General features: G+C 39.5%; 1 pseudogene; it reads left to right on the plus strand.

Annotated features, from left to right (window-relative positions):
• Positions 1 to 341: 341 nt before the first annotated feature.
• Positions 342 to 5,786, plus strand: LOC142178412 (uncharacterized; annotated as a pseudogene).
• The last annotated feature ends 9,772 nt before the right edge of the window (positions 5,787 to 15,558 follow it).

Consider the following 15,558-nt stretch of genomic DNA (forward strand, 5'->3'; position numbering starts at 1 on the left):
GTCCAAGCTTTCGATCAAGGCCGGATTATAGAAAAGAGAGGCAGCAGCGGAAAGAAACCTTCACCCCTCTTGGAGAGTCGTATACCAGTTTGTTTCAAAGGTTAAGGCAGTTGGACGTTTTGAGGCCGATTGAGCCAAAGACACCAAATCCACCTCCAAGGAACCTTGATTATTTCCTCAGATGCGCATACTGTTCTAATGCCCCAGGGCACAACACAGAGAAGTGTTGGCATTTGAAGAGGGCGATCCAAGAGCTTATTGATACAAATCAAATTGTGGTCTAGAGCCCGGAGGCGCCAAACATCAACCAAAATCCTTTGCCGGCCCATGCAGAGACACATATGATTGAGATAGTTCATAAGGACGGGGAGCCCAAGAATTCTTCCAAGTCTGTCATGATGATCCGGGCTAGCGAAAGTAATCCAGTTAAAGCTCCAGATTTTGCAAAAGCAATGCCTTTGACAGTTGAAGGGGTGTCGGAGAAGCTAAGCACGCTCAACGTGAAGCCATCTGTATTGGTTGTGAAAAGGCCTCCGATTGATGTCGAAGCGAACCAGAAAAAGCAAAAAGTGGTCGTGCCAGGGGTCCCGGGCAAGCCTGTCATAATCGTGGAAGGGGCTCGTATTACCCCCTGTTATTATTAAGCCAGTGACCCAGTTACCAATGGTTGACACAAAGGCCGTCCCGTGGAATTACAAACAGGTGATAGTAACATACAAAGGGAAAGAAGTAGAGAAAGAAGTCAATGAAACCGGAGGACTGACTCGTTCTGGGAGATGTTTTACCCCAGAAGAACTAAGGAAAACCAAGCCATTCAAGGACGGCCACATCCAAGTAAAAAAGCCGATCACCGAAGAAGAGGCTGAGGAATTCCTGAAAAAGATGAAAATGCAAGACTATTCCATTGTAGAACAGTTGAGTAAAACACCAGCTTAGATCTCTCTTTTGTCTCTGCTGATATATTCAGATGAACACCGCAAAGCCCTGATGAAGATTTTGAATGAGGCCCATGTTCCTGATAAAATCACGGTGAACCACTTGGAAAAGATTGCTAACAAGATTTTCGAAGCAAACAGGATCACTTTCTCAGATGATGAACTTCCTATAGAGGGTACAGAACACAATCGAGCTCTTTATCTCACAGTGAAGTACGAGGATTCTGCTGTCTCAAGGGTCCTGTAGATAACGATTCCAGTGCAAATATTTGCCCTCTGTCCACTTTGCAAAAGTTGAAAATTGGCACTGAAAGCCCACATTAATAATGTATGCGTTCGAGGCTTCGATGGAGGAGGGAAAGATTCTGTTGGTGATATAATGCTCAGATTGTCAATAGGGCCAGTAGAGTTCACTATGGAGTTCCAAGTGCTAGATGTGGTTGTCTCCTATAACTTGTTGTTGGGCAGGCCCTGGATCCATGCTGCCAAGGCAATCCCGTCTTCTCTGCATCAAATGGTAAAGTTCGAATGGGACAGGCAGGAAATAGTTGTGCACGGTGATGAGAACTTATCTGCTTACAATGACACAATCGTTCCATTTATTGAAGTTGAAGATGATAAAGGGCCTTAGGTTTACCAAATATTCGAAACAGTGTCTGTCGAGAAAATTCCCGAAAGAGAATGCATTCCAGGTCCGAAGATACCATCCGCGTCCGTCATGGTAGCAAATGAAATGTTGAAGAATGGTTTTCTACCGGGCAAAGGTCTGGGTTTATCTCTGTAGGGTATTGTGCATCCGGTGTGTCCACGTGAAAATTTCGGTACATTTGGTTTGGGATTCACACTCGCAGGGAAGGACATGAAAAAGGCTAAAAGTTTGAAAGGAAAGGCATGGTCACTCCCTAAACTTGTTCCACATATCTCCAAGTCTTTCGTCAAGTCGGGGGTCGCCAAACGCCTAATATCAGTGGTCCCAAAACTTGTGGTCGACTTTGATGAAGAGCTGATCAAAAGGTTCCAGAGTCTGTTTGATGAGGTTAATATGGTCGAAATCGGTGAAGGTTCCAGTAATGCCGATGTGCAGCTTGTTGGGCCAAATGTGAAGCTTAGTAATTGGAAAGCTACTCCTCTCCCCATCCGGAAGGAGTTTTGGTAGTTTGCTTTGTTTTCTTTTCTGTTATCTGGGTTATTCCAGGGTTGTAATCCAGATTTTTCTTAGTTTTGCTTGTTTCGGTGTACAAACCCTTCTATCCTCTTATTTTCAATGAAATACAATTTCCTGTTTTCCATTAGTCCTGATAGCGTTTCATTTTCATTTTTTGCTTTTTCTCTCTGTACAGTTCTTTTTATGCTGGTTTCAATGACATGACATGCATGAGGAATTTTCAGCCAAATCTTAAAAGCCAATCCAATTCTGAAATAACGATCCAAGAAGTAAAGGGTGATGATGAAATAGAATACGATGAAGAAGCGGCATTTGAGGAAGTCAGTAGAGAACTAAAACACTTCAAAAACCCAAGCCTAATTTGAATGAAACCGAAGCAATCAATTTAGGAGATCAAAATAATGTCAGGGAAACCAAGATAAGTGTGCATCTGAAACCGCAAATCAAGGAAGAAATAATCAAAACACTGTTTGCATACAAAGATGTCTTTGCATGGTCGTATGACGACATGCCGGGCTTAAGCACTGATTTGGTAGTTCATAAATTGCCAACTGACCCTACATTCCCTCCTGTCAAGCAAAAGTTAAGAAAGTTCAAGACTGACATGAGTGTGAAGATTAAAGAAGAAATCACAAAGCAACTGGAGGCAAAAGTCATTCGGGTTACTCAGTATCCCATTTGGTTAGCTAATGTGGTGCCAGTACCAAAGAAGGATGGTAAGACGAGGGTGTGTGTTGATTATCGTGATCTCAACAAGGCAAGTCCAAAGGATAACTTTCCATTGCCGAACATCCACATTTTGATTGATAATTGTGCCAAGCATGAGATCGGGTCTTTTGTGGATTGTTATGCGGGATATCACCAGATCCTGATGGACGAGGAAGACGCAAAAAAGCAGCATTCATCACGCCATGGGGGACGTATTGCTACCGGGTAATGCAATTCGGTTTAAAGAATGCTGGGGCAACTTACATGAGGGCAATGACTACCATATTTCATGACATGATACACAAGGAAATTGAGGTTTATGTAGATGATGTGATCATAAAGTCAAAGAGGCAGTCCGACTATGTTGGGGATTTGAGGAAGTTTTTCCAAAGGCTCCGCAGGTACAACCTCAAGCTCAATCCGGCGAAATGTGCATTTGGTGTCCCATCTGGGAAACTGTTGGGATTCATAGTCAGTCGATGCGGTATTGAGTTGGACCCGTCAAAGATCAAGGCCATCCAGGAATTACCACCACCAAAGAATAAAACTGAGGTGAAGAGCCTGCTAGGGAGGTTAAACTACATCAGCAGGTTTATTGCTCAACTCACGACAACTTGTGAGCCCATCTTTAAGTTGCTGAAGAAGAATGCTACGGTTAAGTGGACTGATGAGTGTCAGGAAGCATTTGATAAGATCAAGAGTTACCTGTCAAACCCACCTGTGTTGGTCCCGCCAGAACCTGGGAGACTTTTAATTCTCTATTTGACGGTATTGGATAATTCTTTCGGTTGTGTGTTGGGTCAACACGACATCACGGGCAAGAAAGAGCAAGCCATTTATTATCTCAGCAAGAAGTTCACTCCTTATGAGGTTAAGTATACTCTTCTTGAAAGGACATGTTGCGCCCTGACTTGGGTGGCACAAAAGTTGAAGCATTATCTGTCATCCTACACTACTTACCTCATTTCTCGCATGGATCCTCTAAAGTATATCTTTCAGAAGCCTATGCCCATAGGAAGATTGGCAAAGTGGCAGATTTTACTCACAGAGTTTGACATCATCTATGTGACTCGGACCACGATGAAAGCCCAAGCCCTGGCCGATCACTTGGCCGAGAATCCGGTGGATGAAGAATATGAGCCACTGAAGACTTATTTTCCTGATGAAGAAGTGATGTATGTTGACGAGGCTGATTATGATGAAAAGCCAGGTTGGAAACTCTTCTTTGATGGAGCTGCTAACATGAAAGGTTTCGGAATAGGGGCTGTACTCATTTCTGAAACAGGGCATCACTACCCCATAACAGCTCAGCTTCGATTTTATTGCACTAACAACATGGCTGAATACGAGGCATGCATTCTGGGTTTGAGGCTAGCTATAGACATGGGAGTTCAAGAAATATTGGTTTTGGGAGATTCAGATTTGTTGGTTCACCAGATTCAGGGAGAATGGGAGACTCGTGATTTGAAGCTCATACTGTATCGACAATGTCTGCATGATCTTTGTCAACGATTCAGGTCGATAGAATTCAGGCATATTCCCGGGATTCATAATGAGATTGCCGACGCCTTGGCTACTCTGGCGTCAATGTTACACCATCCGGATAAGACTTATGTCGACCCTCTGCATATCCAAATTCGTGATCAGCATGCCTATTGCAATGTGGTTGAGGAGGAACTTGATGGTGAGCCTTGGTTCCATGATGTCAAGGAATACATCAAATCGGGGGTATATCCGGTACATGCCACAGGCGATCAAAAGAGAACCATTCGACGTCTGGCTAGTGGATTTTTCTTAAGTGGGGGAATATTGTACAAGAGAACTCCAGATCTAGGATTACTAAGGTGTATAGATGCTAAACAAGCCTCGACTATCATGGCCGAAGTGCATTCCGGGGTTTGCGGGCCACATATGAGTGGGTATGTCTTGGCGAAGAAGATTCTTCGAGCAGGTTATTATTGGCTCACCATGGAACGAGATTTCATCTTCTTCGTTCGCAAATGTCATCAATGCCAGGTGCATGGTGATTTGATTCATTCCCCGCCATCTGAGTTGCACACAATGTCTGCACCTTGGCCCTTCGTTGTTTGGGGCATGGATGTCATTGGACCAATTGAGCCGGCAGCTTCAAATGGGCATAGGTTTATTCTGGTGGCCATTGATTACTTTACCAAGTGGGTCGAAGCTGTAACTTTCAAGTCCGTGACCAAGAAGGCGGTGGTAGATTTTGTTCATTCAAACATCATTTGCCGGTTTGGAATTCCCAAGGTAATCATCACAGATAATGTTGCTAACCTCAACAGTCATTTGATGAAAGAGGTATGCCAACAGTTCAAGATTATGCATCGAAACTCCACTCCGTATCGTCCTAAGGCAAACGGAGCTGTTGAGGCTGCTAACAAGAACATAAAGAAGATACTTCGTAAGATGGTGCAAGGTTCCAGGCAATGGCATGAAAAGTTACCTTTTGCTTTACTGGGTTATCGCACTACTGTTCGCACTTCAATAGGTGCAACTCCCTATTTGCTGGTATATGGAACCGAGGCAGTTATACCTGCGGAAGTTGAGATTCTATCCCTGTGGATCGTTGTTGAAGCTGAAATTGATGATGATGAGTGGGTCAAAACCCGGCTAGAGCAATTGAGTTTGATTGATGAAAAAAGATTGGCAGCAGTATGTCATGGTCAATTGTATCAGAAAAGAATGGCTAGAGCATACAACAAGAAGGTGCGTCCCCGAAAATTTGAAGTGGGTCAGCTGGTATTGAAACGCATCCTTCCACATCAGGCTGAAGCTAAAGGCAAGTTCGCCCCAAACTGGAAGGGGTCGTTCATTGTGACAAAGGTGTTGCCCAATGGTGCTTTGTATTTAACAGACATAGAAGGTAAATGTGTGGATATGGCTATCAATTCTGATGCAGTCAAGAGATATTATGTATGATTTCTTTGCTTATCTTCAATCGCATTTTGTACTAGGCATGTTCAAAGTTAGAATGACGAAGGCATTTTATTCTGCTATCCCAAACACTTTTATCATTTGTTACCCCTTTTTGATCCTTATTTATTTTCTTTCATACCCCTCTTTTGGAATCAGAAGTAGAGTTAGAAATATAAAAGAAAAGAAAAAAAAGAAAAAAAAAAAGAAAAAAAAAGAAGGAAAAGAGAAAAGCAAAAGAAAGAAAAGAAAAAAGAAAGGAGAAAAGAAAAAGAAAAGCAAAGTAACAAAAACAAAATAACTTTTACTAGTTTGAACTACGTTCGACCTGATTCCTTTTAAGGATACGTAGGCAGCCTTACACGGTTCGGTCCCATCAAAATAAAAATTCAAAATTCCCCAGATTCAAAAAAAAACTGGGGCAGAAGTTTTAGTTTTGCAATAGGTCTGATTCCAAAAGTTGTAATTTTGAACCCTTTCATCTTATATCATGTTGAGCCTTATACAACCTTTTTTTTCTAACCCTTTCCAAAAGCCTATACTACGGTCTAAAGAAAGACCTTCCGATCAATCTTTGAGGATGCCAAGTCAAGTGAGATAGAGGTATGATTTCCATCATGGGTAACACTTTATTCATTGAGTACAAGGAAAATAAATAAAATGAGAGAGTCTTATTGGTGAAAACCCTCACGGGCACCGTAAGGCGATGGTGAGCTGAGGGAAAATTTAAAATGAGAGTCTTATTGGTAAAAACCCTCACGGGCATTGTAAGGTGGCAGTGAGTTGAGAGATGAACGAATGAGAGAGGCTTGTTGGTGAAAACCCTTCAGGGCACTACAAGTCGAAAGAGGTTGGTGACTTTACAGAAAAGTTGGATCATTGAAAGCCCGATTTTTGAAGTATGAAGAGATGACATGAACTGAAATGTGATTAGTTGGATGGATTAGGCTGATCAATCCGAAATGCATGTCATGATCATTAGAGCCAGTTGATTCATTCAGATAAGTCTCTTTTCTATTTTTCTTCAAATAGTCATCTCAGTTTTTTTTTCTTTTTATTCCTAATTCTGTCACTTCGCTTCGTCTCTTTTAGGTCTATTTTTCTAAGTCTCTATCAAATCAGTCTTTGTTAAGCAAGCAAGAAAGGACTTCAAAGCTCATTACCAGCTTTTTATTTGCACCAAGCAAAATTCGGCCAGGCACATCACAAGTGACATGATTTAGAATGAGCAATGCGGTGGTAACTGAAGTTCAGTGGTCAAGTGATTCGTGAATTTGTAGGAAATGCAAAGGTTCAACAGTTGTCAGAATGAAAGTGCCATACGACGAGTTGAGTGTAAGAGATTCAAGTCATTCAGAGATTTTGTGGTCGAGGTCCGATCAAAAGGTCAAACAATTCTTTGTAGCCTGAAGCAGCTAATCAAAACGAAGCGGGGTAGTGGAAGAAGCAGACACTTTCAGCAAGGATGCCACAAACTAACCACCATATTTTCAAACTGACAAAACTTTCTTTGTTTTAAGCAGGGGAAAGAAATCTTGTTTGCTTTGCTAGGAATCCCCCATGATGAAAACATGTTCCAGATAAGCTTAGTCTTAAGTTTTCAGGACCCTCCTGGATAATGGGATCTAGTTTTAAGTTTTCAGGACCCTCCTGGATAATGGGATGCAACTAACAATCAATGAATGTTCCTGGTACAAACTGAGGCAGAAAATTTTCTCTGTTTTGTCTGTGTTGTCATGATTGCAGGCGCCCACCTGGAAAATGAGGGAATTTATTTCAAGTTTTGAGTCAGCATCAGGCGCCCACCTGGAGAACGAGGAAATTTATTTTAAGTTCAAGTCAGTCACAGGCGCCCACCTAGAGAACGAGGGAATTCATTTCAGTTTTAAGTCATCAGGCGCCCACCTGGAGAACGAGGGAATTCATTTTAGCTTTAAGTCATCAAGCGCCCACCTGGAGAACGAGGGAATTCATTTTAGCTTTAAGTCAAAATCAGGCGCCCACCTGGAGAACGAGAGAATTTATTTCAAGTTTTAAGTCATCAGGTGCCCACCTAGAGAACGAGGGAATTTATTTCAAATTTTAAGTCATCAGGCGCCCACCTGGAGAACGAGGGAATTCATTTCAATTTTAAGTCAAAATCAGGCGTCCACCTGGAGAACGAGGGAATTTATTTCAAGTTTTAAGTCATCAGGCGCCCACCTGGAGAACGAGGGAATTTATTTCAAGTTTTAAGTCAACAGGCACCCACCTGGAGAACGAGGGAATTCATTTCAGCTTTAAGTCAAAATCAGGCGCCCACCTGGAGAACGAGGGAATTTATTTCAAGTTTTAAGTCATCGGGCACCACCTAGAGAACGAGGGAATTCATTTCAGTTTTAAGTCAGCAGGCGCCCACCTGGAGAACGAGGGAATTCATTTCAAATTTCAAGTCAGTTGCAGGCGCCCACCTGAAGAACGAGGGAAGTAATTTCAGAATTCAATTCAAGTTAGAAGTAGCAGAAGCTCGCCTCAAGAATGCGAACTGACAGTCCGAAATGACCAAAGGAAGAAGTCTCAATCCAGAATAAAAGAAAAAAAAAAGAGAAGTGAATCCAAAATACAGAAGCCGATGAAAGATATGAGCTGCTCAAGACATGACTGAAGTCGCAAGCTTTGCATGTCCCGTCTTAATCTGAAAAGCCGAAGAAGAATGAACTAGCACCTGCAGCTAGCAAGCATCGAGGTTCAGATCAAAGTCTGCATGAAGAACCAGCCAAGACTCAAGGTCACGCTTCAAAAGACTCATATAGGAATCATGTAACTCGTAGCTGATAGGCTTAGTTAGTCTTTTTCATTTTGACTTTGGTATAATAAAGAGCTCATCAAGCAGTAAACAGCAGCAACAACAGTGAAATCATAGCTTTTCAGTAGTCCCAGCTACCTAAACTTCCAGAACTACATTGACCTGATTCCTCCATAGCCGAGGATATGTAGGCAACCTCGGAAGTAAGGTTCGGTCAAACGTTTTTTAAAAAATACTTCCCATGGAATATCTAAACGGGCAAAAGATCGCTCGTATTTGCTCAATGTATCTTTACCCGAAAACTCTTCGTGTTTCCAAGCAAAGAGGGAAAGCTGTGAGCACGTGATTTTTGCCCGACTAAAATATTCCTATAGAAATTCACAAATAGATCTTTCTTAATTGTTTTTAGTTTTATAGAATTTGTAGTAATTTTGGTTAAAAGTTGCTTGCATTAAGTTGCATATTTAACATTCTAAAATCATAAGAAAAATACCAAAATGTCTGAAGTATTTCGTGCATAACATTTTTGGTCTAGTTGCATTTAGGATTTAATTGCATGAGTTAATTGCGTTATTAAACAAAAAATCAAAAAATATTGGTCATTTTTACATATTTAGCTTTTAGTTTTAAAATTAGTATTTTCCTTTCATTAGTTTTAGGTTAATAAATTATTTTAATGTTAGAAATAGATAATTAATTCAATTCTACAAGTTAGATTATTTTAGAACTTAACTTAGGTTTTTAATTAATTTTATTAGGATTTAAAAATTCAAGAAAAGAAAAAAAATGAAAGAAAGGCTTTGTTTGGTTCCAATTTGGGCCAAAGCCATTTTTCAGTGGCCTAATTTCCCTTGACCCATCAGCCCGTACCCTCCCAATTACCCGTCTGACCCGCTCCATCTCCCTCGTTAAATTCTAGCCATCCATCCCCTTAATCCCATGGCCAAGATTCACTCCCACACCCTAACAAAACATAACACTTAACAAACCCTAAACCTAAACTTGCACTAACCAGCCGCAACCCCTTCTTTCTCCCACGTCGCTGCCGCCCTCACCACGTCCAAACCGGCCGAGTCACTCACCCAAACTCACTCGCATGTTCCCCTCCTCTCTCCCTCTTCCACGTCACTCTAACCCTAACAGATTTTTGACAAAACAGAATTATTCCTTCCGGATTTCACGTTATAGATTCTTTGCAGGGCAATTTTTAGATTAATGGGAGCCATGGATTGATTGACAATCAATCTATGCCATCCATTTGTCCCGAAAAAATCGTTCACACAAAGAGATTTGAGGATTTTTTGGATTTGGGGGAGAAGGGCAGAAGGTTCGAGGATTTGGAAAGGTTATATAAGGTGAGGATTTTTTTTTAAGAAAAAAGAAAAAAATCGGTACAAAAATTAGATAAGAAAACTGGGGTTTTTTTTTAGAAAAAAGGAATTCTTCTTCCTCAAATTCGAATTTGATTTCTTTGTTTCTTCTAGATTTCAGAAAAATCTGACAATATGCTCTTAATTTGAACTTTAGTCTTGACATTTGATTCAGAAATTCAAAAAGAAATTCGGTTTTTCCCCTTCAGTTCGAATTCTCTGTTTTCGAATTATGGGATTTGACTGAGTTTGAAGGTGTTTTTGAGTTCGTTGCTGTTCGAGGTGTTGATTTTCGGTCACCGTTCCTGTTGAATTCCGGATTCTAGTAGTTTTTTTTTCTTCCTTACAAGTCCGTTCAGGTTCATTTCTATCTCCTTCCATTTCTGGCATGGTAAAAAGCATGATGAGGGATTTAGGTTGAAATGAGTTGTATGATATAAAATTGGTCTAAGTTTATTAAAAATAATGAATGTCTATTCTTATTACACGGTCAGATGCATCTGCATTTTATCACTGATGAATGAAGTTTAAAGGTTTTGATTGTGAAAGCGTTTGGCTGAAACATAAACTTTGATATTTTGATTTGAATGGATTGTTTGGTATTTTTTTTGACTGGCTTTTTTTGGGTTTCAGTGTGAAAATGTATTTGAATTATTAGGCTCCTTTTCATGTTCAACATTCTTGTGCCCTATGTTGAGATACACGACCCAAGCTTTAGTTTGCCGTAATTGATTCCCGCTTATTAATTTCGTTAGGCTTGTTTTGACCGTAAATCTCGTGTTAAACTTTGTGCATACTACTTGGAATTCATGAATCAAGCTCTTAGTTGATTTTAAGTGTCTGTTATTATAGAAGTTTTCATTCGGCATGTAAATCTTTGTGAAACTAATCTTGAAGTTTGGATAATTCTTGATTCCATTTTGGACGTATTCTTTCATCGTTATTTGTATTATTTTGGAACATCCTAATTGTTTGAGTTCATGCCAACTATTAGAGACATTAAGTTAAAATTGGATGTTTGTTGAATCAAAATAATCTTTGAATTTTCTCAATCTTTACACATTCATCCACATTGATTTTCCATAATTCGTGTCCTTGCAATAACCTCAAATTAGTTCTTTTAGGAAAATCATGAACATCGTAGCTTGCTTTAGGCGCGATTCATAAATAAATCATCGTGACTATGGGTACGGTTCCCGTGGCATAGTCATGATACGCAATTCCAATTCGGGTGTGCATTTCATGTGACCCGACTATAACTTCGAATAATAATAAAATAAACATGTTGTAAATCGCGGGTGCATTTCATGTGGCGCGGTTTGCAATGTGTACCAAAACGACAAGTGTACGACATCGTGACTTGTTCCAAAAATAATTTCATAAATACTAAAAACGATTAAAAGTTAAAAAATGCACAATAGGTTCTAAATATGCAATTAGTCAGATAATTAGGCCAATTATTAATAGTTGAGCGACCGTGCTAAAACCACGAAATCCGGGAATGTCTAACACCTTCTTCCGGGTTAACAGAATTCCTTACCCAGTCTCCTGTGTTCGCAGACCATAAGTAGAGTCAAATTTTCTCGATTTGGGATTTAAAATAAACTGGTGACTTGGGACACCATAAATTATCTCAAGTGGCGACTCTGAATCAATAAACAATCTCATTTCGATTTATGTCACTTAAATTGGAAAAACTCCCCTATCCCCCTCGGAAAAAAGGAGGTGTGACAGCACAAACTCCAATCTTTAGTTAAGGAAACAACTAATATAGCAACAAATAAATTGTAAAGCAGGGAACCAAAGCTAAGCTCAACAAATCACACTTTGAGCTTCAAACAAATTAATCAAACACAAGTAAAATAATTCAGGCTTTTCTCTCTCAGTAATCAAATTCATACTTTTTCTCACACAGTAATCAGACACAGATCAACAGTATCCTTCAACTAAAATTTTCTATATTAGAAAATACTAAAGGCGTAATAGTGCTTCCAGCTATTGAGATGTAGTGGGAGTCTATTGTTTAGGTCCTCAAAGCTCAATCAAAACTTGTATACTTACTGTAAGTACAAGAAAATTACGTGCTTCCATTGTTAGACTTCATGATTTACCACTATATATACATTTCTTCCCGATTCAAGCTGGGGATTCAATACAAATAGAGAGATTTTGTTGTTTCTTTTTATATGTATAAATATTGCATTTCTTTTTACTTTTTTGGAAAAAAGGTTGACGTAACGTAACCCCTTCGCTCCCACTTAAATCTGACATGGCTTGAGAGGCGTGACTAACTGATAAAATAATGTCTAAATATTAGTTAAACCGAATTGGATATATAAAGTGGAGCGATCAGTAACTAGTTAAAGTAAACTGTTGTCCCTTTGATCTTGCATTGATTTGTCATAGTTGTGATAAGCAAATAAGAATAATAAGTATCTAAATATAACTCATAGTAAATTAAAGTGAATCGTATGGAGCATCATGAGTAGGCGTGTTATAAGTAAAATTTTCAACAGTCTAAAGACAAATTCCCCGCTGGCATAGAAGTCTCTCACTCGGCCGAAGGATATGCATTTCTTGCTTGAAGGAACCTTCCATATTCATTTGTTTCTATAAAACTTAAGTTGGATTTCTCTCTCTATATATAGTCTAGTAGATCACTCTTGACAAGTCAATGTTTCTAGATACTCCTTCCATTCACTATTACTTATCCATTATTCTAAAAATAAATTTTTACTTTTTACTTGTCACTTTTGGCATATCATATTATTCCCGCCAATATTGCTGTATTTGTAAATAATAATTCTGAAAAATATAAGTTATCGTAATGAAACTGTAATTAATTCGAGCCCACTGAATTCACAGTGTTTTCTTAAGGAATTTAATCCCCTCCTAGTACCCAAGGTAATGGATTATTTCCTTCCAGGATAGAACGAATCACACACTGGTATAGCGGTACTTCAAACCCCAGTGTTTCAGCGAACACAAAGTTTGGTAGCAAATCACACTTACAGTTGCTTTGTTTGAAGTTAAAACAATGCAGAACGAAGGAGTAAAAACTCAGAAAATCATATGGAAATGCTGAGAGGAAGGAGTGCAATGTATAGCCAAATCTGTTGAGCGATTTTAGTTTTGTGTCTTGTGTATTGTGTGTTGTGTGTCTTTCTTCAACAGCTGTTGCACATATATATAGCAGCCAGTGTTGAAGAAGAACAATCGTCCACCCTCCATGGTAGAGCAAGCATTAGCTTATTTGTGGAGCAAGCACATTCATGGTGGGAAGAGCATTAGGCGGCTGCCTGGTGGTCAATACACGAATTGAAAAATATCTGTTACAAATGCGGATAATCTTACGTTAATATTTACTATTAACAAATAAATTTGGTCCAAAAAATTAATCAATCAATCGATCATTTGACCAAATCCGAATACGAATCCGAATCCGAAGCTGAAGCCGAAGCCGAAGCCATGGCCGTAGCCGTAGCCGAAGCCGAGCCGAGCCGAGCGAGCGACGACGACGACGGCGCGAGGCTTGCTTTCTTCTTAACTCTTTAAGAGTTACAAGAAGAGCAATTATATATATACCCACCAAAAATCTTTTCCTCTTCCAATATAGGACAATATCTCATTGTCAAGAGGGGAAAACTTAAAATTTTACTCAAAAAATTTTATTTTCCCTCCATTTCCCATTCACCCTCATTTTAAGACTATTTCATCTTAAAAACAAAAAACCTCAACAATCCCCCACATGAATGGGGAATGGCTATATCACGGAAGTATGCATGGAAAAACTGTGTGATTTACAAGCAAGGATTAATCGCATCTGGATAAGTAGGTTTCCCTTTGAACTTTCCGTAGTAAACTTATGTCGGATATACTCGGTCAATCGGTAGATTTGATATCTTTGAACCGTCGATCTTTGGTATATACCTAGACAACCATAAGTCACACAATCAACCCTTAACCGTCTTTGGTTCTCATTGTTGTGTTCGTTTCAGCCATGAACACCGCCTGGTTTCATAAGTGCGTAGAGAACTGGCCTTACAAAGTTCTCCTTGAAGCGGCTCACACTTCACACTTAAATAGGTGATTCCTAAACGTGTCATCCTGTAGATACACTATTTGATATACCCTGTATCAAATTTAGAAATCATTAAAAAGCCTTAATGCTTTATCCTTGGTACTGAATATTGTCTCATCACGAGAACGGACTAAAGTTTTATTTGACAATGTTGAACCGTCATTAATGACTTTGTTTGATCTCCTTGAACCTAGATCTTGGGATCTCCAGTCTTCTAGGTAGAGTTACCGCCACAATGACTTGTTCTCGGCCATAGCCCCATTCCCCTTGATGATTTCTCAACTACCTCTCTAGTTAGGCCTTTTGTAAGTGGATCCGACATATTATCACTTGACTTTATATAGTCAATCGTGATAATTCCTCTAGAGAGTAATTGCCTAACGGTTTTATGTCTTCGTCGTATATGACGAGATTTACCGTTATACATAACGCTCCCAGCCCTTCCAATTGCCGCTTGACTATCACAATGTATGCATATTGGTGCCAACGATTTGGGCCAAAATGGAATGTCTTCCAAGAAATTTCGGAGCCATTCAGCTTCTTCACCGGCTTTATCTAAGGCTATGAATTCAGCCTCCATTGTAGAGCGGGCAATACATGTTTGTTTGGACGACTTCCACCAATACTGAATACATATCCCCTCGTGGACTTAGAATCAGTTGTACCGGTGATCCAATTTGCATCACAGTATCCCTCAATCACCGTAGGGAATTTACTGTAGTGCAAGTCAAAGTTCTGGGTATGTTCTAAATATCCCAAAACTCGTTTCATTGCCATCCAATGAGATTGGCCTGGATTGCTCGTATATCGACTCAGTTTACTTATAGCACAAGCTATATCTGGTCGTGTACAATTCATGATATACATTAAGCATCCCAACACATGAGCATAATCCAATTGTGATATGCTTTGGCCTTTATTCTTTGCTAATGCAAGATTCACGTCAATTGGAGTATTTGCAACTTTAAAGCCCAAGTGCTTGAATTTTTCAAGTACTGTCTTAATATAATGAGATTGTGACAATGCCAGACCTTGAGGAGTCTTATGGATCTTAATTCCCAAAATTAAATCAGCAACTCCCAAGTCTTTCATATCAAACTTGCTATTGAGCATACGCTTAGTAGCATTTATGTTGGCAATGTCATTACTCATTATCAGCATATCATCCACATATAGGCAAACAATGACTATGTGATTTGGAACATTTTTAATGTACACACATTTATCACATTCATTTATCTTAAAACCATTTGACAACATTGTTTGGTCAAATTTCGCATGCCATTATTTGGGTGCTTGTTTTAGTCCGTAAAGAGACTTAACAAGTCTACATACCTTCTTTTCTTTACCTGGAACCACAAACCCTTCAGGTTGTTTCATGTAAATTTCTTCCTCCAACTCTCCATTTAAGAAGGCCGTCTTAACATCCATTTGATGAATTTCAAGACCATACACTGCAGCTAATCCTACTAACATCCGTATGGACGTAATTCTTATAACTGGAGAGTATGTATCAAAGTAGTCTAGACCTTCTCGTTGTCTATACCCTTTGACTACGAGTCTTGCCTTGAATTTATCAA

The sequence above is a fragment of the Nicotiana tabacum genome, chromosome 24 (genome assembly GCF_000715075.1).
Source record: "Nicotiana tabacum cultivar K326 chromosome 24, ASM71507v2, whole genome shotgun sequence".
Classification (NCBI taxonomy): domain Eukaryota; kingdom Viridiplantae; phylum Streptophyta; class Magnoliopsida; order Solanales; family Solanaceae; genus Nicotiana; species Nicotiana tabacum.